Source organism: Lagenorhynchus albirostris, chromosome 3, assembly GCF_949774975.1.
Source record: "Lagenorhynchus albirostris chromosome 3, mLagAlb1.1, whole genome shotgun sequence".
NCBI classification, from domain to species: domain Eukaryota; kingdom Metazoa; phylum Chordata; class Mammalia; order Artiodactyla; family Delphinidae; genus Lagenorhynchus; species Lagenorhynchus albirostris.
The window spans coordinates 11,128,218-11,155,156 of NC_083097.1; positions in this window are offsets into that span (position 1 = coordinate 11,128,218).

The following is a 26,939-nucleotide window of genomic DNA, read 5'->3' on the forward strand; positions in this document are numbered from 1 at the left end:
TTCCTCACCGTTTCCTCACTCAAGCAGGACCACATGCAGCCTGGAGCCAACAATATGGTGAACATTAAGCTTGCCATATTTAGGACACGTGTATCAATATGTTAAAAAAGCACTTGTTTGTTATTTATCTGAAATTTAAATTTAACAAGCTGGTTTGTATTTTATCTGGAAATCCTGGTGACAGCACAGTTCCTTGAGATACAGTAGTGGTCAGGTTAAATAATTGTTAATATTTCTTCTGTTTTCTCTGCATTGGGATGAATTATTCATCTGTGTTGAGTAGTGTGCAAACGATAATAAAGCCAAATCCACATTTTTGTAACACTCCTGACAAACTGCTGCAATATTAAAGAATTAAATTACAAGTCCTGTATTGCTTACCTGCATGGCCCTCATCCCTATTTTTGAGGCATTTCAATCAACGTTGCAATATTCACCAAGTTGCAAGATATTAAACATATATTTTATCTGTCCTGAAGTAGCATTGATTTTGAAACTGTAAGATCTTCTGGTTTTTGTTTTTGTTTTTGTTTTTGTTTCCAGATTATTGATGGTCAAACTGACCATTTGGGTTTTAAATTAGGTTTTCCATGGCTAACATACTTCACTTCGGCACTTACTATACAAGCAACAATTATGTCATCACAAGGCTCTGGTACAACATGAAGAGAGTGTAAATGTCAGGATTGATGACTATGGCTCAGAGCCAACTCATTAAAAGCAATGGTGTGAATAGTACAACTGTATTGCCTTTGAAAGAACTGAGTATGTATTATCCACCTATCAGTGCACCAAAGCAGCATCATAAACATAGCTCTCTAACTGCAGCCCATTTAAATGAGGAAAGGGTGGATATTAATCTATGAAATTGATTTTACCCAGGGGGAAAAATTGTTCTCTGTATTTATGAAAGTTAAAGCGTTCAGTGCACAGAGAAGCACTTATCAAATGAGCATCCATGGTATGTAGATGCATTTTACTAATGATTCCTGCTAAGATAAATAGGCAATGCTCATAAAAGATGCTACTATAATTTGCTAGAAATAAAAGAACTAAAATAGAGCAACATGTATACAGCTTTTTGGAAAGCATAGAGAGGAAATTTTCTAAATTACTGAGCCTCTATATTTGATATATTTAATTTGAAATTCATTAATAAAACATGACAGTAATTTTATACACACACACACACACATACACACACACACACACACAAATAACTCAGTATTTTTTATATTTAGTATTCCCTACAGGTAAGTTAATAAATTGTTTGGTGATAATTGTATGCTTTAGATCCTCCTTTATTTTCAGAATTATAGGATCCCAATAAAAATTTTTAGATTGGAAAAATTATTTAAATGTTGAATATTCCCTATTCTCTACATTTGCAAAAAGATCAGGAAATTTCAACTTACACGCATAACTTCAAAACTAAGCAAGATAGCTCAGCAGGACTTTTTTCCACGATGCTTACCGTTCGGATATCTTTGAAGCCATATCATCTCGTCTTTAAACAGCATTAGCTAAGCCCGAAGGTACAATATTTTTTTCCCAGTAGCCTCTTAGCAGATGTATCTGGACACATCTTCTACATGCTAATACCCAATTTACAGATTCCAGGGAAAACTGAAATTTCACATAGTATGAGGAAGTGAAGTAAGAAATACCTACTTAAATTTCTGGGGAATGGGGAGCAGATGGTTTTAAGTATTCTCATGCACACATTGAGTCTCTGAATCCACACATGACCTTGCAAGATTAACGTACTTATCCTCATTTTTCAGACTGAGACACTGAAAAATGCAAAAGATAAAGGTCCCAACACTAACAAATGGAAAATATTTGAACCTTGGACTTCTCATTTTTAGGTCAGTACTTTTCCACAGGACCCCTGCTGCCCCTTGGAGTGGGAGGAGGGCAATGTGGAGGAGGCTGCTTGACTTGTGGCTAAGTCTGACCTTTTGTCACATTATCTTCTTCCTAAAATATATATATATATATATATATATATATATATATATATATATATATACACACACAATATCTCCTTGTTCCCCAACTTTGTTGGTTGAAATCATTCATGTAACACTTGGTATGAGATCCAGATGTCAGCTTTAATTCCAACCCCTCTCCACCAGGTAATCAGCAAATTCTGTGAATTCACCTTCAGATGCAGTTCTTTGTCTCTGCCTTCAAGTGCCACTGCTTCTGTTCAGTTCTTCATTGTTAGCCCACCTGGACTCCTACTCTACCACCTTCAGTAGTCTTCCTAGTAACAATTTTTTCTTCTGTCACTTCCGATCCAGTATCCACCTTTAACTCTTGCTAAAATTCAAATAGAATCATGCACGCCATTCCCCTGCTTTACTTATTTCCATGTCACCCAAACTGTCCACGAATTAGATTCACACATCTTTGCATGGCATAACTAAGTCTTTTGAAGATCCAGCCATCCTCTTTTCTTTTAGCTTTATTTCCCACTCCTGACCCAAATGAACTGCTTTGAAGTATCACCAGTTTTGTGATCACCTATCTATCCTTTTAATTTTTTAACTCTTGTCCTCTATAACGCTATCCCCTTTCCCTAGAACAAGCTTGATCTCTAGTTCTAGCAAATAAAATTTTGTTCACTGCTACAGTCTGAATGTTTGTGCCCCCATCTTCAATTCGTTGGTTGAAACTTAATGCCTAATGGGATGGTATTAGAAGGTAGGGTCTTTGAGAGGTGCTTAGATCATGACGGTGGGGCCCTTGTGAATGGCGTTAGTGCTGTTATAAAAGAGTCCTCACGGAGCTCCCTTGCTCCTACTATCATAAGGACACAGTGAGAAATTGACAGTCTATAAGTCAGGAAGTGGGCTCTCACCAGAACTCAACCAGGCTGGACTCCAGCGTCCAGAACTGTGAGAAGTAAGTGTCTGTTGTTTATAAGCTAACAAGTCTAGGGCATTTTGTTACAGCAGCTGAAATGAACTAAGACACTCATTTTCAAGTGGGTTCATATAACATTTCCTCAAAGAACTGCAGCCTTCAGTGAGAACCATTCTCCCTTCCTCTCTCTCTCTGTCTCTCTCTCTTTCTCTGTGTGTATGTGTGTGTGTGTGTGTGTGTGTGTGTGTGTGTATTTTCCCAAAGAATTTTGAGTAGTGGCACCATAGAAGATTTCCAAAAATAAAAAAAAAAATGTGCCTTTGTTTAAAACTCTTTACTAGTTACTTATTTGCTTGAGGTTAAACATGCTAACTTTTTAGAATAGCATGCAAGGCCTAACTATTGTTTTTCTAGTCAGGGTAATTCCTCATTAATTATTTCCTTTCATTTAGATTTCACCAAAACCCATCTTTTTCTCCAAATATATCACCATTATCAGTACCTCCTTGGATTTTCTCAAGCTGTTTTTTTTCATTTATAATTATACTAAAGAATTTTTAATAATACAGGTATTTGCAATAATGTGCTATGCAATTAAAAATCAGGCCACAAAACAGTTTGCATGACATGGATTCTGTTTTAAACAGATACTCAATTTAGTTTGGTGGATAAAATCATATTCCAAAATGAGCATCAGCAGTAGGAAAAATTACTATAGTTGTGATGGAAAATTTAGTAAGATGTGAAGCTGACAGTCTGAAAGGAAGAGAAGTTGAACAAGAAAGTTGAAGATGGGATTAATGACAAGTCAGGCAGTTTTCATGCAAACTGCCAATGTCTATACCAATTATAGATATAATAAAAATTAATTTATTTGTCAACATTGAGGGGGAGGGTTTTTTTTAACATCTTTATTAGAGTATAATTGCTTTACAATGGTGTGTTAGTTTCTGCTTTATAACAAAGTGAATCAGTTATACATATACATATATCCCCATATCTCTTCCCTCTTGCGTCTCCCTTCCTCCCACCTTCCCTATCCCACCCCTCTAGGTGGTCACAAAGCAGCTAGCTCATCTCCCTGTGCTATGTGGCTGCTTCCCACTAGCTATCTACTTTACATTTGGTAGTGTATATATGTCCATGCCTGTCTCTCGCTTTGTCACAGCTTACCCTTCCCCCTCCTCGTATCCTCAAGTCCATTCTCTAGTAGGTCTGCGTCTTTATGAGGAGGGAGGTTCTGAAGAAGGTCTCAGAATAACCAAGATTTACCTTCTTTTAGTATCATCATAAAAAATAATCATTTTTGGAGGAAATATTTTCAAAACATATTCAGCAATTCCATATTTTCTTTAAGAAGGATACAAAAATGCATTTGTCCTGATGAATCAACATTACTATGATTAGTTTCCATTTATATACCAAATACTGACTTGCTTATTTTTTTTAAAATCTGTTCATTGTAATATTTTGTTGAGTTTATTTGCCTCTTATGAAATACACTCTCCATAAATGTTTTAATTGCTACTTGTTATCAGCTGTAACTGATAAAAAATAAAATTTTGATTGTAAAATTTCTATACATATTGAGTCAACAGGCAGGGAATAAAAGTCATACATACGAAGTGAAATTCAAGCACTATAGCATACAGCCTTTGTAATTGTTTTCTGCTGATCAGTGTTTTCCTTCATTTTCCTCACATTTTTTCCTTTTGTCAATTAAGCTTGCCAAAAAAATTAGGACAAGTTGTATGCTGAAGTAGATGGACAGGTAAATGAAATAAAATATACTTTTCAGAAAATCTAGAACACCATTTATTGTAAGATACACCATTATTTTATCACCTTCTAAAAAAGAAAAATACTTTTTTTAAGAAAAATACTTTTAATTAAACTTTTCTTATAATATAAAATTGTTTCATTATAAATTCAATAGATGATCACTTAAAGACTTATTTACAAAATTTTTTTTTTACCTTCACAGTAAAAAAAAAGGAAGAAAATATACATGGAACAAGTTGATTATGATACTACTCAAACTTCTTGAGCAACTTCATTTTTGTGTGAATCTATTTCCTATCATTCTGGCCTTCACCATGGGATATAATTTTCCTCAACTTGATTATGTAGTTACAACATTTTCCCTCCCATAATTTTCATCAGTCATTTTATCAGTTTTCACTATTAACCAACTGAAACTCACCTATAAAATCTGAAAAGGTGTAGTACCATGCTTATTTTTCTGGTTTAATTGGGAGAAAATAAGACTTCTGTGTGACCAGACTTTCACTGTTATTTCTCTCTAAAAACTTACAAATTTTCTTCTGATATATACCTCCTGTTTCCTTTATAGCATCATAAAACACAACACACACACACACTTCTAAACAGAAGCTCTTTTTCCCTGGAATCTGAAGTTAAATGTTATATCAATGTAGTTTAAACTCATAGTAGAGGGTATTTTTAAAATTTTATTATTAATGCTGTTGAGTACATGCCCATATGCCTGGGCCTCTGTGATCTGCCAGAGCCATTTTGCTTCAGTTGATTTACTAGATTTGCTAGTCGCTTTCATGAACAAAAATACTTCCTTCTAGTACAAAAGAATATCCAGTTACTACATTTCCTGGGAAACTCATCTTATACCAAGATGGTAGACAGGACATCAGTCTTCTGGGTTCTCAAAAATCCCTTCCAGCTTACTTTCATCTTCACTCTAATATGACCTCAGGTGGCCTCCACAATAACCGTTGTGTGTTCAGCTAACACCTGTCTGTTTCAATTATAAAAATGCTTAGAGCAATTAACCTTGAAAGAAACAGTCTCAAGGATCCATCCCTCAGGTTGACCCATTTTGAACACAGTTTATTCCTGTCATTCCTTTGTTAATGTCACTTAATGTGTCTCTAAAACACAATTTTATCTATTTTCATTAGGTGAAAAAGGTTCAATTAATCTCAGAATATGGTGCCTTGCAAACATTGTGGTCGGAAATTCACCAGCCTCATTAACAAGGATAAACTCAGCAACCAAAAGGAAAAACAAAACGCAAATGCAAGTGCTCCAGTCCATGAGCATTCCCAAGACCCACCATAGCTGGTGTTTTGAGTAAGACTCCAGCTGTGCATCTAACAGCCCTTGGAATTGACAGCACTGGTGGTTTTACGCCAAGCCAGGGCAGATGGGACACTCTTTTTTTAGCTACGAACTAAAGAACTTCAGTAACAATCCTGCCTGTCAATAGGTCTGCCCTCTCTCAGAAAAGAACTAAGGCACAGGCATGAACTAAAGATGGCGGATAATGTGATAGTGTCTGTAGGGAAAAGAAACTCTGTTTAATAGACAGTATTATAAATATTATAATAGAGTTATTAGTGAGAGCAGACTGAAAACCAGCTGCATCGTAGCAGTCAAAAATGCTATAGCCTCAGGTTTGAATATGAGAGTGCACAGCTGAAGAAATTTTGCATCAAATGTTCCATTCTGTAGAATCGATGAAGCTGGAGAAAAAGAACAGTGTATTCTGCTAATGACTCCAGGAAGAAGGGCATATCATTATTCAGAAGGCCTTATCCACTATTTGCTTCTGATGAACAGTAGTGATGATATCTGAGTGACTCTTTTGACAAGTGCATCTCTAGTTGAAATATTAGGAACTGCAGGGCACGTCTCTCAAGGGGAAAAGGGAACCTGAGAAATCTTAACAGTGCTTTCTGGGATAGAAAAATTCCCCAGGTCTCTCAGGACATAGCCATGAGAGGATGAGTGAGAGACAATGTGGCATGATTTTGCATGTATGTTAGACTCACCAGCTTATATACACACACATGTCATCATTGAGGAGTACTATCATGGAGAGGTCAACTGGTCTCATTCACCTGAAGAAAGTTCTGCAGGAAAACTGTAGAAACTAAGTGCTATTCAAAACCATACTTACACTATAGGTTACTAAGCAACTTCAGACAAATTTTCTACCTTAATCCCTCTTAAGTTTTTTAGGGGTAATGGACATCCACATTAACTCCAGACCTTGAAAACGAGTGGGACAGATAAGTCAACTGGGGCCTTCAGGGTTGAGAAGAAGCCATTATAATGAATAGACAGAGCCATGGAAAATATTTTCTGCTAATGAAGAGCCCTTAATCTGTGACCTACATATAATAGTACACTGTCACTCTGGTTGCTATAACACATACATAGTAGGGAAGGATTTAAAGGCTGATGAATTATGATACAAAATCTTTTCTTCTGTAATAGCAGTGTTTGAATTAAAGTGAAAGTATTGGTCTATTAAATATAACCATTTAGGCCATAGTTCTAAGGCTGAGGAAAAAAAAATATAATTTTGAAAGCAAAATTTTAGGAAAGGCCACAGGAAAAGAAGGCTGTTGTTCCTTGGGAAGCAGTCTTAGAAACAACTGATACTGAAGCCATTCTTTTCCACTCAAAATGATATCCCCAATCACAGTGACCTTCTCAGGAAGGTAAACTGATGACATCTGAGTTACAGCAGATTTAAGAATTGAATAATGAGGGCTTCCCTGGTGGCGCAGTGGTTGAGAGTCTGCCTGCCGATGCAGGGGACACGGGTTCGTGCCCCTGTCCGGGAAGATCCCACATGCCGCGGAGCGGCTGGGCCCGTGAGTCACGGCCGCTAAGCCTGCGCATCTGGAGCCTGTTGCAGAAAGAATTGAATAATGAGTGGGAGGAAACTGATCAGTGAGGTTCCTGGCCAGTGGACTAAAGTGGCTAAAAAGATCAGAAATATTTGAGCAGCAGTCATGTGTTTAAGTAGGAGTTCCTGGGACTTCCCTGGTGGTCCAGTGGTTAAGACTTCATGCTTCCACTGCCGGGGTGCGGGTTCGATGTGGCAACATGCCACAAAAAGGAGCTCCCTGACACAGCCTTCTGCAACAGATGAATTTCATAGCTTTGCCCAGCCAGTGGCAGCCTGGGCAAGGAGAAAGTACAACCATGAAATACAGATTTAAAGAGCAGCTCAGGAAGACACCACAAGTTAGTTTTGCAAACTGATTAATATTGAATGAGACACTAAAAACAGATTTCTTTTTTAATTCTAGAAGGATAGTCCACTGATCCATGAACTCTCTTCTCACCAGTCTGGATCTAGAGGCAGAGTTAAGAGTAATGTGCTAGATAACTGTAGCTGATGCTGCCAGTCACCAGGTCTCACCTCCGGGGCCCCCTCAGTACCCGTTCCCACTGAGCTCTCCACAGTGGCAGAGGCCATCTCAGCTTCGCTGCAGGACAAGCCAGAGCACTTCAGAGCGAAGAGATCTGAGGCCGCCCACAACCAATAACAAACAGGAAGTGGTGGGCAAGCAAAATAATCTCTCACTCCTCTAGAGGGACAATTCTGAGGCTTGCGCTACCCAGAGCCCTGATTTCTGACAACAATAACAGACTTATAAATGCAACACATGCTGGGCTATATGGGAACAAACAGAAGTTGTACTGGATAAAAATACATGGTGAAACAAAGGAACTGGAAAACAGAAATGCAGAGATAAGAGGGGAGCTATGTCTTAGGTCCAGGATGGGTAGAGTTGTTTGCTATGTTCAGGGAGAGGCTGAGTGCCCACCCTTGCCTTTCTGCCCCTCCCATCCCCTCAGAAACCCTTTGTGACTGAGCCATAACTCTGTGATGTGCATCTATGTCCAGAGGTCACTTTCTCAGGGGCCACCTATCTGAGGCAGCAAGGCTCTTCAAATGATGGAGAAGTATCTCTCCTTTTGAACTTCCATTTTTATGTTTTGTGTGGTGTGTGGTTCCTCATTGTACTTTTCTACCTTCTAAGGAATAATCCATCTTCACCAATACTTTGGAAAATTAGAGACAGTGATCAGGTGAGGAAATGCATGGTCCAGACCACAGAGCAGCTGTACTCTGGTTTCTCCTGTTCTTCTCCTCACCACACTACATCAGCTACATTGGCAAAGAGAGAAGCATGAGCTCTCAGGACCAATTAGAACACCATCCTTTCAGGAAACAAGACAAATCTTTGTGCGTTTTGGATGACTCCATGGTATAATTTCAAACACAGTGATTCAGTGACCCGGGTTTGGTTATAAGGAGAGTTCCAGATACCTGCAGAAGAACCTTGAACATTGTACCCCAATCCTTGAACGTCGGTCCCCTCCCCTTCCCAGGTGAGGCAGACAAGTCTTTGTGATCAGTGTTCAGGAGAGCAGAAGGGAGTCCCTGAGAGCCTCTGATCAGGGGCAAGAGCCTTAGCTCTACCCTGTAGGATTGCAATGCTGTGTCCTTGTTAATCGGAGGAATACTGACTGAAACATCAATCGAGGATCATGTAGAGAAGGAAACTCTTCGAGTTTTCCAAGGAAGAAATATAAGAAAATATTGTTGTGCTCTTATAAAAGAACAGGTAAGTAACACAGAGCTCCATTTATCCAATGTAGAAAGTCATGAGTATTGAGTGCCTGCACCTTTACAAGGGAGGAGAGAGTTGTGTCTTAACTTTTTCTTTTTAGTGTCTTATTCTTGTCTTTCAGAATCAAGGCAGAGACAGGACAGGTGGGGGAAAAGGGGGCAACATTACAAGGTTGATTTTGACTCATTTATTCCTGAGCTCTCCACAGGTTACTTACAATCTCCTCTTCCATGGTTTCCTATGTCCACAATCTCAGAGGGCTTTGGTTGGTAATATTGAATACAAGTCTTTCAATAAACAAAATGAAGCCCACAGCAAGGAGGATTCATAGGAAGAGAATCAGAGCCTGAGATACATCTCAGATTCTCTGCTCTGCCTACCCATGGGAATGAATGGTGAACTCGGGAAATGGGTGTTGCCCAAAAGGTGAATGTGTAAGATGTAATGGAAGGACTGTCAGCTGGTTTTGGAGGCAGACTTCTGGGTAATGTCTTTGGACAAGTTGCGTCATCCTCCCAGGTCTCACATTCCTCTTTGCGACAACACCTGGAGGGTGTAACCAGCTCAGTAATTGTGAGACTCACAGGGGATAGACTTTGGAATCCAAAGAGTCAATTACAAATTACTACACACACTTGAGCTCTACTGTTATTCTCATTGATCATTTTGCCTCGTACTGTAATTTCTGGGGCTATCTCAGAGTCTAAAGTAGGCAGGGATCTGCAGAAGACACTGCAGTTCCTGCCAAGAGGGTACAGGCTTATCTCAAAAGCCAATTTACAACTAGGGTCCAGAGTTGGCTTCACTGACTTTTGCCCTAGAAGAAAGGCAAAGGTCCAGAAGGTCCCCTTCCAGACGTCACTTCAGGGTCAATCTCTAAACATGGTCCAGGTTCAGGTGAAAGCAGGGATGTCTCTATGGGCAGAAGAGATGCCAAATTTGAGAGAACAAGAAACCCACTGGGCTGATGATAGAGAAGAAAGTGGAGCTTATCCACTAACATCAAGCTTAGGCTGCCAGTCAGCAGAGTCCAAGTGAAGGCAGATCGTTTAGATTGCTGCAGCTTCAAAAGGTGTGAATTTTCAAGACAGGAAATTCAGACACAAAGACAGACAACCCAGAAACCTTCTGAAATCCCAGGACCAATAACTATGGCCAGGGCATCCTCCTTCCATGTCCCCCAGGAAGCCTGTGTCCACAGCCAGCACCACCAGTTTGCACCAAGGGTCCCAGGAATCTCAGGCCACTGTCACTATCTCTAGGGATATGTGCTTCATTGACAAACACAAAATGCTCCTCCAACCCTTCTTTTCTTTTAAATTTTTAAAAATTTTTGTTCATTTGTTTGTTTAATTTTTATTGGCGTATAGTTGATTTACAATGTTGTGTTAGTTTCAGGTGTACAGCAAAGTGGATCAGTTATACATATACATATATCCAGTCTTTTTTAGATTCTTTTCCCATATAGGCCATTACAGAGTATTGAGTAGTGTTCCCTGTGCTATACTGTAGGTCCTTTTTAGTTATCTATTTTATATATAATAGTGTGTATATGTCAATTCCAATCTCCCAATTTATCCCTCCCTCCCTTACCCCCTGGTAACCATAAGATTATTTTCTACACCCGTAACTATATTTAAGTTTTGTAGATAAGTTCATTTGTATATCTTTTTTAGATTCCACACATAAGCGATAGCATATGATATTTGTCTTTCTCTAGCTGACGTACTTCACTCAGTATGACAATCTCTAGGTCCATCAATGTTGCTGTAAATGGCATTCTTTCATTCTTTTGTATGGCTGAATAATATTCCATTGTATATATGTGCCACATCTTCTTTATCCATTCATCTGTTGATGGACACTTAGGTTGCTTCCATGTCCTGGCTATTGTAAACAGAGCTGCAATGAACATTTTGGTACATGACTCTTTTTGAATTATGGTTTTCTCTGGGTATATGCCCAGTAGTGGGATTGCTGGGTCATATGATAGTTCTATTTTTAGTTTTTTAAGGAACCTCCATACTGTTCTCCATAGTGGCTGTACCAATTTACATTCCCACCAACAGTGTAGGAGTGTTCCCTTTTCTCCACACCCTCTCCAGCATTTATTCTTTGTAGATTTTTTGATGATGGCCATTCTGACTGGTGTGAGGTGACACCTCAATCCTTCTTGAGAAGAAAATTTTACTAAAAATGACTGTCTCTGTCCAATCAGTAACTTCATTAATTCTCATGGGGACATATGCTCTGATAGGAGAGTGGTGCCCTCGGTCTGTGCTATGGTTTGTGTTGAGATTTGAGGCATCCCAGCAGCTTGAGTTGTGAGAAGGAAGGTGTCAACTTCAGCTTTAACTGAGTACATTTTTAGGCTTTTAAAGGGTGGACAGGTGCCTGGGGGAAAGTTGAAAGGGGTTTTCCATATCTACCACCACTCAGAGTACATTCAATCTGCTTATATAACATAATTTTGAAATATATAATTATCCAGTATAACAGTCATTAGGAAAATAAAAAGGAAAATTAGTATAAAAACAGGGCTTTTGAAAATGAGAAAAACCAAGTAAAGACCCAGCCCTAGGACCTGGCCTAGCCAGTTCTTCCATTTCGTTAATGACCTACCTTCTTTCCATCTCAACACCAGTGAGCCTGCAAACAGCTCTGAGTGAGTAATACAGGTGTGTTAGTACATATGTAGTAACTTTGGCTATTTCCTGGTGGGTGTTGTAGACCCAGGTGAGGTTAGGGGGTAAAGTAGTCTCCTTGCTCTTACTTTCCCAGCAGAAAGAAGCCAAAGGGTAAGGAGAGCAGAGGAAAGAAGTTGGCTGAGCTGGGAGAAGAAGGAAGGTATTCCATTTTTTAGTTTGGACAAGAAATCTTTATTTATTTCCAAGTAGAACTCAGGTCACACTCCAGACTCTGGATGACTATAGGATTCAAAGCCAGGGACAAGTTAAAATTGTCTCCTGACCTGATCCAGCTTGTCCAACCTTCCACCATGGCAACCATGACAACAATGGCTCTGAAGGGGCTCAGGGGTGAGAACTTTTCCCTGAAAACAGTTCGTGTTTTGTAGAAAATATAGGAAATACAGCCAATGTGATTGACTGACTTCACATAGTATGATAATCTCTAGGTCCATCCATGTTGCTGCAAATGGCAATATTTCATTCTTTTTTATGGCTGAATAACAGTCCATTGCATGTGTGTGTGTGTATGTGTGTGTATATCACATCTTCTTTATCCATTCATCTGTCAATGTCTTGGCTTCCATGTCTTGGCTATTGTGAATAGTGCTGCTGTGAACATTGGGGTGCACGTATCTTTTTGAATTAGAGTTTTCTCCAGATATATGCCCAGGACTGGGATTGCTGCATCATATAGTAACTCTATTTTTAGTTTTTTAAGGACCCTCTATACTGTGGAAAACATTTTGAATGGTAGTGCTCACAATCAGAGCTCACAATTAGGGGCCATCATTCATCTTATACAGAGCTTTGCTTCAGGGGGTGCTGCTGATACTGAATGCAATGGGCAGTGGGGCTCCCCGAAGTTATGCAACACTAAGCCCTACAACTCACACCTAATATCAGGATAACCGAAATGCATGAATGTTTAGACATCTGTTACATATTCTCTCCAGGATCTCACATGGAAGGAAATTTAGCCAGTTATTCCTGAGATGAAGCTGACAGGGGCTAAGATGAATGCTGGATTGAAAGAGGAAGAATTGTCCAAGGTTAGCAAGGGCCCTTGGTACTTAAGGTAAAGAATGTGGAGATGGTTCAATCAGTGCCATTTTCCAGTGTGGATGTGCCCACGGATGCAGCTGCACTTATTGAAGTGTATACCATGATAGAGAAGAAATGTTGCCCCCAATATTGACTGGTATTGGGTGTCATCTCACCGTAGTAAAGAGGAATATCAAACCTGATACAACTTAATGTTGAAAAATTAACTCACAGGATGCTTCTTTCACCTCAGCATTGTGAAGCATATTCATCCTTTTCTATTTATTATATTGTTCAATATTCACAACTCTTTGAATCAGTAAATACTATTTGTCTTGTTTTAACAGAAGAGGAATTAAAGGCACAGAGAAGTAAATGCATACCTAGCATAATGTAGACTAGCATCAAAGAAGGAGCCAGGGATGGGGAACTCTCTTTTATTGTGAGAAATCTCTTTTGACATAAAGTGGCAGAGAATATAAGGTAACTGTCTTAAACAACACAAGGGACTGACTCAGGAAATTGACAAGTCTAAGATTAGAGCTGCATTCAGACACCAGGGTGGTTGCAGGATCTTAACTGATGTCTTCAGGATTCAGTGTCCCTCTATTTCTTGGTTTTATTCTTTTGTGCTTCTTCATTTTCAGGCTTTATGTGGTGGAAGCATGCTTGCCAGCAAGTTCAAACTGAAATCCTCCCTGGTTCAAATACAGCAGGAAAGGTGGTGTGTTACCCATAAGTGTTCCTACCAGAGTTTCACTGTTTCTTGTAGGCTCTGTTGGGTCACCTATTCACTCCTGAACCAATGACTGAGGATAGGATGCTTTTTTCAGCTGGGTCTATGTCACATGCCCACCCTTGGACTAGGGGTGAGGGTGGAAGACAACCCCACCTACATGTGGACATAAACTGAAGAACAGAGGTAGTTCTCATGCATGAATGTTGGTACTTGTTTTCATGTATCAAACAAGTGTAAAACAAGGAGAGATTTTTTTCACTATATCACAATGAGCTGTATTCCTTTAGAGTGATCACAAAATTCTAATTGAATTAAGTTCAAAATAGACATAATGACAAATGACTGACAATCCAGATTCTCTGTATCCTCTCATCCAACCAAAAATAAATCTCTGTAATTCATTAATCCTTTTATAGAGATCACCAAATATTCAGACTATAAAACCAATTTCTAATCATTGCTGTCACCAATTGAGAATAACTTTCCCTCTATAAACAAGCCAATAATAGAAACACAATCCAAAATTTGTAGAGAGGGGGAAAATCTAGAGTAATAATTTGAGCAAAATTAAAGGTCTGCCATTCATGTTCACCTCTGCAAGCCAAAGAAAGACGTGTCTGGACTCAGGTTGCCTATGAAGTACAGATTTTTGGCAATGCAGCTAAACTTGTTCTGTCAGGAGAATTTGTGCATCTCAGGAAATGACCTCCAAAACTGATAAGATTGTGAACAAGGTCATAATCATGACTCTCAAACAGATACAAAATGAACATTGTCAAAGTTTTATTTAACTCATTAATTAATGAGGTAACCAGTAAATGTTTCAAGTGATTCAAAGGAGACTTCAAAGCACAACACATATATAGGCAAACAAGAAATATTGAAATAAATGTATAGATACATGTAAAATAAGTCTATCCATAGGGTAATAACCCTATTAACTGGATACAACTAATTTACATATCTATGGACAAGAATCATTTGCATTATCGGTTTTATACAACTTACAGAGGTTGTAAAATAGCTCAAAGTTATAAAAGGCAGAGATAACATAAAAGGGATCTTCTATTCCAGAGTGAGTACTGTTTTGTTTTTGTTTTGTTTTGATTTCGTTTTTTTTAATTTTTAAAAAATTTTTTGTTTGTTTGTCTATTTGTTTTTGTGATTTCAGACTCTTTCATAATATCCCATGACACAATATGTCCCAACACGCATTCCAAGAGACATGTGATTCTATTACATTGAGAACCAAAGAAGGGATTTCTCTCAACCTCCAAGTCTCACGCATTTTTTAGTGAGATGGCTTTCCTAGTTTTTGTTGAATCTCCCCTCCCTAGAACTGAACTACAAGTCCATGTAGATTAGACCAAAATAGTGTGTCTACTGTAATATACTCAAAGCCATCTCTCCTCACTACAATGTAAGTATCTAAATTACATACATCTTTAATTATATTCTGCTTAATAGTTTCTTGTGTTGCAGAATTTATTTTTAAAAGTCCTTTCAGTTACACTTTATATTCCATTTACATTATACAGTGGCCACATGCAACTTATTCCATTCTTTTGCCCATTGAACATTTTTAAATTAATTTTTATTGGAGTATAGTTGATTTACAATGTTGTGTTAGTTTCTGCTGTACAGCAAAGTGAATCCGTTATATATATATATATATATATATATATACATATATCCACTCATTTTAGAGTCTTTTCCCATATAGGTCATTACAGAGTATTGAGTAGACTTCCTTGTGCTATACAGTAAGTTATTAGTTATTTACTTTATACATAGTATTGTGTATGTATCAGTCCCGATCTTCCAATTTGTCGCTCCCCCTTCCCTTTCCCCCTTGGTAACTGTAAGTTTGTTTTCTACACCTGTGACTCTATTTCTGTTTTGTAAATAATTTCATTTGTACCATTGTTTTAGATTCCACATATGATATCATATGATATTTGTCTTTTTCTGTCTGACTTGCTTCACTCAGTATGACAATCTCTAGGTCCATCCATGTTGCTGTAAATGGCATTATTTCATTCTTTTTTATGGCTCAGTAATATTCCATTGTCTATATATACCATATCTTCTTTATCGATTCCTCTGTTGATGGACATTTAGGTTGCTTCCATGTCCTGGCTATTGTAAATAGTGCTGCAATGAACATTGGGGTACATGTATCTTTCTGAATTAAGGTTTTCTTACCATTGAACTTTCACTAATGAAAAACACACTCACTCAATATTAACATTATGAGCTGGTACACTGAACTTGTATAGGCATAAAGTTAACAACTCAGAGTATCTTCTCAAGTTTGATCTGTTGAAACACGTAATTCCATCTTTCATGACATAACTTGCTTTTGTATTTTTTAAAACTGCATTGAATCTCTTGACCAACAATTTTAAAAAATGCTATCCATTGACAACAAAACAAACAAACAAGCATTAGTATCAATTTTTTAATCCCTTTTTCCTCAGTGCTACACATGAGGATACCACTGGTCCCCATGCTGGTAGAGTGTTTAGTAACATCAATATAAAAGAATTAGATTCTTCAGGACTTCCCTGGTGGTGCAGTTGTTAAGAATCCACCTGCCAATGCAGGGGACTCGGGTTCGATCCCTGGTCCAGGAAGATCTTACATTCTGCGGAGCAACTAAGCCCGTGTGCCACAACTACTGAGCCTGCTCTCTGGAGCCCACGAGCCACAACTACTGAGCCTGCATGCTGCAACCACTGAAGCCCACATACCTAGAGCCTGTGCTCCACAGCAAGAGAAGCCACCATGATGAGAAGCCTCTGCACCACAATGAAGAGTAGCTCCCACTAGCTGCAACTACAAAGAAAAACACATGAGCAGCAAAGACTCAACACAGCCAAAAATTTTAATTAATTAATTAATTAATTTTAAAAAAAGAATTAGATTCTTCAAGGAATTAAATCTATTTCAAATTATGGTCATGACAGTTGTCTTCAACTCAGAATGTCTTGTTCACTATAATGTACATTTTAAGAACAGCCTTGACACTGAAAGGGATAAAGTTTTGTCATTTTTCTCTTTAACACATTCAAGAAGTTCCCTGAAGCAATGAAGTTCAATATAACACTGTTTGCATTTCTTTCAATTTGCATAATTCTGTAGCTAACGAGATGCTGAACATTATGAGCAAGAGATAAATAGGTTTCCCTTAAATTATTTAAAAAGTCAACAAAATTTTTGCTATCTTTTGTTCTGAATTAAAATATGATTTCAAAGCTTCGAATAAACTGAGAATTTTCAGCTCCATTTGTTAAAGACACCAATGGTTTTTGAATGTGAAAGAATTGGAAAATGTTGAACTTCAATTGTTTTATAGTTGTTTTACCAAATTTTAAAGAAAAAGCTAATCTTATGCAAGTTGTCTCATAAAACTTGCTACCCAGCTCATTTCATAGGCTAAAATAAAAATTTCAAAACTAAATAAAGGCAATACCAAAAAATCATTTATAAACATAGATACAAGTATGCAAATAAAATATTAGGTAAGACAATCAAGAAATGAATTTTGAAACCAATGTTCTATTATTAGAGTATATGTCAGGAATGCAAGAATGGTTCCATAAGCAAGACTTGAAAATACACATTCCAAGAGATTATTGTTGCATATGTAATTAAATCTTCCATGGCTATTTTCATAAAATGACATATGACTACTCTCAAAAAACATCAGAATTCTGCAAGACATTTTGAATTAAACTCCACTGTGAGAACACGTGACATCATCATTTGGTTGGCTAAATGACCACTGGGAACAGTGCTGCAAAAGTTGGCCAGTTGGAAACTGCAAGACTGAGATCATATGAAATAACTGAGAGTTGGTAATAGTTATAAGCATAAGTGATATTTTGTGATATCTACAACAGGTATAATATATAGAAAAATATACATGATTTCTATTGATACCAGTACTACAGGTAATGTTTAATAGTATTGAGTTTTTGCCTATATTTTCAGTGAAAGAAAATGCTAAATTTCTCATAAGAAAATTAGCCTTGCAGATTAGTGAAAATAAAGACTGGCTATTTTTCCTTACAATTTACAAATATCCTAAATTTTGCCCTTAACCCCTTCGCAGACCATGGACCAAGGTTAAGAATCACTGTGTCTTGACCCAGATAATATTGTACCCCAGGGTTTTAATAGAACTTACACATGTAATAATACTACTAACCACAACAGTAATAGAAAACATTTGAGTATATTACATTTGTTTATTAATCCACTAGCATTATGAGATACATATAGGCGTTACTTTCATTTCACATTGAAGAAAGTGAAATTTACGTGGAACAACTTAGCTTAAATTACACATAAAATTAGTGGAAGTCAGAGCCAAAACTGAACCTTACATTTAATATCAATGTCAGTATCAATACTTTGCATGATGATGAAAATGTGAAAGACTATACAAACATACAGATGTTAGGTGTCTGTGTGTGTGGCGTGTATTTGTGTGTCTTGCAATAGAACCTCACACTCAGGCTATACTGGATGATTAGATAAACTGTAGAAAAGTTTAGCTGGAGACCTCAGAGTAAGGAATCAGATATTATATGAAGACACAGGAGAATTAAGCAATTGAACAAAAGAGGGAGAAAGTTGGTTCTTGAGTCAGGAGTATAGATAAGCGTTGTGGGATAAGGACAACAACTAAATACCAGTTGACCCTAAAAGTGGGTAAGAGAAGTACCCAGATGCTCTAACAGCAAGGCTAACATTTTCCACACTTAACTGTGGGTCACTCCTTTCCTAGATGAAGAACATAGGTTCAATCATTATGAAAATAAGAGACTGCATTTCCCTGTCACACGGTAGCACAGTGCTAATGAGCTGCCCTGAAAACTTCAGATCAATGTCGCAAGCTTCGGATGAAAGCTTTTTTGTGTTCAGTTTCACATAATGGTATTTATCAAAATAAGATAAATATGTAAGACCCTTCCTAGGTTTTTCCTACCTGTCTATTATTTACGTGTTTAATGATATTTATTACCAAGGTGCTAGATAGTTAGGTATGTGCTAGAGGTCTTTCACATTTCACCACCTGCAAAAGATGTTCAATAAATTAAACTTTGGTGGTGTCACTTGGCAGGTTTCCTAATTGAGCAGTAATCTAAAAAATAATTTCTTTGTAACCATCACTTAAGCTGTAAATGTAAGGCAATATTATTTGTTAGGGAAAAGCAAGAATAATTTAACTATAATTATTGTGAAAACAGACAGTACACCAATCTTAACAGCATACAAATGATATACCTCTCTAGTTAAAACACCTGAGCTTGTTTACAGCTCTCTCATTATTGAATCTCCAAAGACCAAACAAAAATAGTGATGTTTTTAATTATCCTGACTGCAACTCACATTAAATTAAAATGTGCCCCAGAAGGGTATGCAAAATTTGTGATTTTTGAAACCATGTAGAATATCCATTTTATATTCAGAGACCTGTAACTTTTCTAGGAAAAAATAACAGAATCAAAAATATGTAAACTTTATATATCCCGTAAAATACTGACTTTTGTTTCTTTTGTATAATTAATCTATTATCTGTATATAAAACAATGCAAGTTAAAATACAAAGGAAAGGGTATATATTTTATATATGATTTGTTATAATTTTCTGTGTACAACTATATTTAATAAATTTGAGGCATATTAGAAATAAAAATATTAGGCCTGCATTTTTCACAACTAATTTCTAGACCTAAAAATTTCTGCAAATAAAAGTTTAATGCTTAAAAAATTCCAGATAGTTAAGAGACTAGAAAATGGAATTATCTAGCACAATTATCCTCCACAGAAGATGAGTTGATAAGTTTCTGGATAAACATATTATTTAGTGATGTGGACATAATCAGCAAAATAATTAAAATTTAAAAAATTTTAAATTTAAACGTTTCAGTCTGGGAATAGGATGAGTGTGGAAAAATGAAACTGAAAGGACTTTTTTTTAATTCATTTATTTTTATTTATTTATTTTTGGCTGCATTTTGTCTTCATTACTGCGCGCAGGCTTTCTCTGGTTGCAGTGAGCGGGGGTTACTCTCCATTGCGGTGCATGGGCTTCTCATTGCAGTGGCTTCTCTTTTGCACAGCACAGGCTCTAGGCACTCAGGCTTCAGTAGTTGCAGCACGCAGGCTCCGTAGTTGTGGCCCGTGGGCTCTAGAGTCCAGGCTCAGTAGTTGTGGCCCACGGGCTTAGTTGCTCCGCAGAATGCGGGATCCTCCCGGAGCAGGGCTCGAACCCGTGTCCCCTGTGTTGGCAGGCAGATTCCCAACCACTGCACCACCAAGGAAGCCCTGAAAGGACATTTAAACCCATTTGAACACTTAAAAATGTATAGCCATGTGCATTTCTTACTTCCAATATTATAAATTAAAAAATAATTATAAATGTACTAAGTTACTCTTAAGATTTCTGTCCCAAGATTTCTGGCTTTTCTGGTGGTATGCACTGATTAATAGTGTTAGCACAAATTATTATTTTCTTATGCATAAATACCAATAGCTACAGTTAAGGAATATAAGATTTCTTTAATTGTCAAAGACATAAGTTTTGACATCTTATACCAGGATAGTGGCAGTGGGGTAGTGGTTAGTAAATGTATTATGAATATATTTTGAAGGTATAGCTGACAGGATTTTCTGAGATGGACTATGGCAATGAGAATAGTGAAGGATGCCTCCAATATTTTTGACCATGGTGACTGGAAGAATGATTTCCTGTGGAAGAAAAGACTATAGAAGGAGAAGACTTATAGGATAGGAAATCACAGCAAATTAAAGGCAACCAAAAATTCTTTAGCACTTATACCATTGAGAGGCAGGTCCATGCCTTTGCCCTTAAAACTGAGTGGGCTCTGTCACTGTTTTAACTCATGAATTATTGTGCATGTGACACTGTGCCAGTTTCTGAGCCCATGCCCAAGAGATTGGCAACTTTACTTTGTTTCTTGGAACACTTTCTCTTGGAATCTGAAGCTCCATATAAGAAGTATGACTACTCTGGTCTACGACTGCACTGTAAGAAAACCCAAGCCATGTGGAGGGATCATAAAGGATGAAGCCATATGAACTGTAATGGAGATAGAGAGAGAGAGGTGACACAGAGAGACACAGAAAGAAAACCATGTGTGAAAGAGCAGAAGCCATCTTGGGAATAGATCATTCAACCCAGACACACCAGTTGATGGTACTTGCCTCTCTGTGACTTTTTTCTCCTGTTCACCTTTTCAGTTCCTTTTCCCTTATTTCTCTCCCTGTTTTTTACTTCCAAGATACTAAGAGTAGAAGTAAGTAACAGGGCTTGAGGGAAGGGGTTGAGAGGGAAAGAAAAGTACACAGGTTTTTTTTTTTTTTCCACTTCCCCTTTGGAGGTGTTTGGTGAGGAATATGGCGCATTTTTCTCTTTCTGGGGATTGGAGCATCTCTCCACCCTCAGCCCCTCTGATTTTCTCAGCAATGATGTCTAAAACAGGGATTCTTAACCTTGAAAAACAGTTTCTATTTTTATTGGTTTCTTTATGATTTTGTAGGTGAGAGAAAACCTTGCCATCCCTACAAAGTCAGTTCACTGTGTGATATTTTTCCATTAGAATGTTTAAGATACTCACTTTTGAGAACCATCTATCTGATCCCTTCCCAAATTCCTAAACCACAAGATCCTGAGCAAGATAAAATGGCTGTTTTAAGACATTAAGTTTAGGAGTAGTTCACTACACAGCAATAGATTATCAAATCAGGATCGAGTTGTTTTATACATGCTAATTTTGAGATGCCCATAAATAGTCATATTTTCAACATATTCCAGCTTTGGGATATTCGATGAATTTTTTTCTGAGGATTAAATGAAATAATATCTGCCGAGAGGTCTAGTTTAGTTCTTTCCTGTTATAAATTACTCAACAAGTATTAAATGGTTTTCAATTTTTAAAGTCACCTGATAGTTAAAAAACAGAGGAAATTAAATATGTTATGAATCAGAATGCTGTATAAGTTTTATGGCAATTAAATCACACAGAGAGGTAGAGGGAACAAGAAGAAATGAAATCAAGAATAGATACATTAGTATCATCCTATTTTATAGTGGATATTCAATAGATATTCTTTAAATGTAATATTTAATTTTTTTAAGTTTATATAATTTAAGGCTTAAAAGTTAACAACTAGAATAACCTGAAAAAATGTTTCTAGAATAGGGAGGGAAAAGCAGGCCAAATTGGTGCTCTATTAAAAGCATGATAATTTGTTCTTTTTAAAGCAGAAAATCATATGTTTGTAGCAGTTTTCTACAAAGTGTGTGTGTTGGAAGGGGTGTGTGAATAATGGAAAACAATATGGATTATATAATTCACTTATAGAGATAATATTGAATATATATTTCATATGCCAGAAATAAATTTTTAAAGATATGCAATAAATTCTGGATTGTAGGAGAAGGAAAAACTTCTCATTTTTTACTTTCATAATTTTGCAATTTCAAATGAAGACTACAAAATACAATGAAAGTAAATTTCCAATTATTACTCAACACATTTTTAAAGCATATGACACTTCTCATCTAACAAATAAAAATGAAAATGCCCACATTTTACTTAAAATTTGAAGTATCTATATAGTCATTAATGTGCTTTTTAAAGTAATCCCCTCTGTGATAACTAGAAACTTTTATTCTTCTGTCCTCTAAGTCTTTCTGATTCCAGTTTATCCAGTTATTTTAAGTCAGCAAAAGATGAATTCTTCTCAATTAAAAAATAAAGAATATATTATGCTATACTTCAGAATTCTATTCTTATACTTTCTGAGTAGACTGGACACCTCAAATCTGTCAGGACTAGAGATTCAGAGAGCTGTGGTTACTGTCTTCATTTTCTCCTTTCCCTTCCAATTCAACTCAAAAATTGACCTTGTGACCACAACTGCTACCTTTAGCCATGAGCAACACATCATCAATCATACTTTTAAAAAGAGAAAGCTTTCTACAGGCTGTACTACTTTACCAAAACCAAGTCTCTACTAGTATGATGAAACAGAGAACTACTTTGATCATTCAAATCATGTAGGTCCCAAAGCATAATACTTTTCACTAAAATATATAAATAACTGAGTCAAAAGTGATATTTTTCTTTAAAGTGCCTGAAAATGGCACACATTCTCTGATTCTCCTGCTAATAGAAGCTGTTCTGTCTTACCCCATATCTTAGTTCTATATAAGAATTAACCTCATGTCATAGTCTTCATTTTGCCTATGCAAACCTCTATTTCATAATATCATTATTCATTTATTTTTGTTATAACTATTATTACTGATTATTTGGTTTATGTTTTCTAAACAGAAAGGACTAGAAACAAACAAACAGGCAAGTAGATGAATCTGTAGTCTTTATGGTGAAATACCCTGAGAGAAGAATCATTCAATAGTCCTTTTGTGACACTGTCAGAATTATTTTTCAAAGAACTGAACCATAGAGAATTCTGTCACTAGATCATAGTTTAAATATATTTTATGAAAAAAAATAGATTTAAGCAAAAGAAGGCTAAGGAATTATATTGTACTTAAAAATAAAAGTTTAGTTTAAGAAACTAATGCAACACCATAAATATTTTATTAAAATTCCTTCAAGTCCCCATTTTCTTTTTCTGCTTTGCCTTCTTTATCTTTGCAGCATATGCATTATAACCTACTGTGTATAAAATGTACTTCACCTGTCAGAGGGCTTGGGAAGCTTTCACAGTCTAATGTTTGAGACATTCTAATTTATCACCATGCAAGAAACTATGACACATTTAGTGCATCATTTCCCTGGGGACTGTATTGTGAGTTGGCAATGGGGTAGAGAGAGTGACTTGAAAGGTCATTTCTATGTCTTGCTTTTATGCTAAAACATTGAGAATGGGTTGTGTTTGCTTTCTCAGGATTATCAGGCATTTTAAAAGGTAGACATGCAGCCATTTGGGTATAAAAAGAGGTGATAACTGACAACTCAATATATAGAGTAAAATATGAAAGCAGTATGAGATTCCGATAATAGATATCATCCACTTGAAGAATATTTGAGTATGACAGAGGTTCCATGACTTGAACCCTCAAGTTCAATTGTTGTACAAGTTAGGAAGACTAACTACTAGGAAGGAAAAATAACCAGAGAGTTTGAATGGCTTTCATAATTCCTGCCATTTCAAAACAAACCAAAGAACAATCGCCACAAATTTACTAGTTTGAGCATTCTGATGGGAGCTGTAAAGGGAAATTCTGACAAGGAAGAAGAATCACACGTAGAATCATAGAGCAATTGCAGGCATGACTAACTTGAAATAGAAAAATTGAGCCCAGCTGCTTTGTACAGACCACTGGGGAAAGATCTGGGTTTCTGTTGTCTACTGCAATTCTTGGCAAACCTCATCACAATCTAGTACGTGTTTCTATGCCTAGTAATTAAAAACCAACACGTTCCAAGCAGTTGCACAGAGGCTGAGGTCAAAAGACCATGTTAGGACAGCTGAACTAGCTCAGCTGCCTTTCTAGAGGAAAATTGCTTTGCATAATTAAACTTTCAAGGGTGTAATTAGAAGAGGAACCACTCCCACCTCCTAAGGCCCATTCTGATACAGTCAAAATTTCTTCTAATGGTATGTTCTTGGAATGGAGACAGAGTATCAGCGTATGACCTGGAAGCCATATTGGAAAGGAAGTTATATTGGAAAATCTTTTGTTGATTTCTCTTTTACATATCTTCCTTCCTCTCTCTCCTCTCATTTACTGCCAATCTTTATCTTGTAAGTAAAATTTAGGACAAGCATTCGTTACCACCCTTATTTCCACCAAGCACCCACATCTCTTTTGTTACCTAATGTAGTAAATCAATCAACAGCTACACTTCTGTTGTATTCACCACATGTCACACACTAGTAATACAAATGGTAAGAAGGGCATGATCCTTACAGATAGAACTGAGTACTCCCAGTGAGAGAGACAGAGAAGTCAGCAAAAAATTACAATATCATACATTTGGTACAGATGTGTCATGGTGCATACAGGGATAAGGGCTCACACATTTTGAAGGTCAGAAACGGTTGTCGGGGAGAAATACAATCAACTCTGAGACCAGAAAGAAATGAGTTGGAATTATCTGGGTGAAGCAAGGGTGGATCTTTTCTCAAGCATTTGGAACAGTGTGGGCAAAATGCCGAAGGTGAGCAAGAATTGTCATGTTCCAGGACTTCCCACGCTAAAGCTTTTACCCAAATAACTCTGTCTATTCTCTCTACCTTCACTCCTTTTAAAACACACCACTGCCCCAAGCTTCATCCATTGATATTGTCTGTATCCTTTATCTTCTAGCTTTTTCAAGGATTTCTCTCTTGCAGTTAGCCCTTCTCCTTCTGTTTTCTTCTGTCCCTCTCATGGGTATCATTTAACCCTTTACACGTACATGTATTAACAATCAAAAAAATGAGGAAAAAACGTTTTTTGACCCCCATGCTAGGGATTTTGGTGTTTTATCTGAAGCTATTGGACAACCAGTGAAGGGTATTAAGAGGAAATATCATAAAGGTTGACCCCTTGAAAGTATCATCCTGGCTTTTGTGTAGTATCTATTGGAGGGGGCAAGGCAGGAAATAAGAAGACCTATCAGGAGGCTTGCTAGTGGCCTCATCTAGACAGTGACAGTGGGGAGAGACATTAGATGGATACAGAGAGAGTGACGAGAAGCACAAGAGAAGGTGTGGCTGGATCAGATGATTGGCTCAACCTGTTGAATTTGGGGGTCTGATGAACTTTCAGGTACAATTATTAGACATAGTTATCCAAGGAATAAACTGGTAGGAAGTTTGAAATCTTTGGTCTATGAGGTCTGAAATCAATTTTTCTCAATTCTTATTCTGACTTGTTGCTAACTACTTCCTACCACTGGCTTCCCTGCAATACAATATCCTTGAGTATAAAATAATCAGATTTCAATACAGAATTATAAGATCTCTATCACTTTCCAGCTCTAAAATTCTAAGTGTCTGATTCTTAGACCAATTTTTAATCCTGGAGAAAAAATCCTGTATTTAATTCAAGTAATGTCTGAGCTCCTCAACATGAATCATCTGGCAATCCTTTGATTTAAAATTCCGGGCAAAACTGGGCCTTTCTTCTTAGGCAGAGAAGAGAATGAATTCACCTTCATGGATCTTTTTTTTTTTTTTTTTTTTTTGCGGTATGCGGGCCTCTCACTGTTGTGGCCTCTCCTGTGCGGAGCACAGGCTCCGGACGCGCAGGCTCAGCGGCCATGGCTCACGGGCCCAGCTGCTCCGCGGCATGTGGGATCTTCCCGGACTGGGGCACGAACCCACATCCCCTGCATCGGCAGGCAGACTCTCAACCACTGCGCCACCAGGGAAGCGCCCGTGGATCTTTTTAAATTCACCCAAAAGCAGTATCTGAGACAAGGTTTTGACCACATGTCAGCTTTTTGAAAAGTAAGAAAAACGCCAGTGGGGGGAGAAGCAAATCAGAGAAGCAAGGAAAGAGCCAATAAAGGGTATGTTTTAAAGCCAGCTCCCACAGTGGGTTACTGGAACTTAATCCCACTGAGAAAACTTGGGGCGGGGTGAGAGAGCCGGGGGAGTTACACTACCTTCTGTCAGTCACTGCTCCTGGGCTGTGACTATGGCACATCCAGCCAGATGCATGCAAGCCAAAGGGCTCTTCTACAGCCATAGACACTATTCAGACAGAAAGAGCAGGTGCTGGAAGTCAGGCAGCAGCAGACTCATAGGGTGAGGGGATACAATTAAGGCCCAGTTGTTGTCTGCTCTACTCCCTCAGCAGAAAAAGTCTAAAACAAAATCTTCACTAGCCCAGAACCTCAAGAACCCCATGCCCTGAATAAACTGCAGGTTGGTTCCTGTAAATTGAAGACACTAGGACTGGCTAAAATGTTCCCAAGACTTTTCAGAGCCATTGCATAGTCTTGTGATTTACATATCTTTCTGGGCATTTACCTTTATCTCATGTAAATAGGAATGTAGAGATCTGAATAATCACTGAGGTAAGAAAGAATTATTATGACCAATATCTAAAAAAGAAAATAAGACTTTTTTGAATGACTCAAAAATTTTATGGATATTTCATCAGCTATGCATTTTATTTCCTGG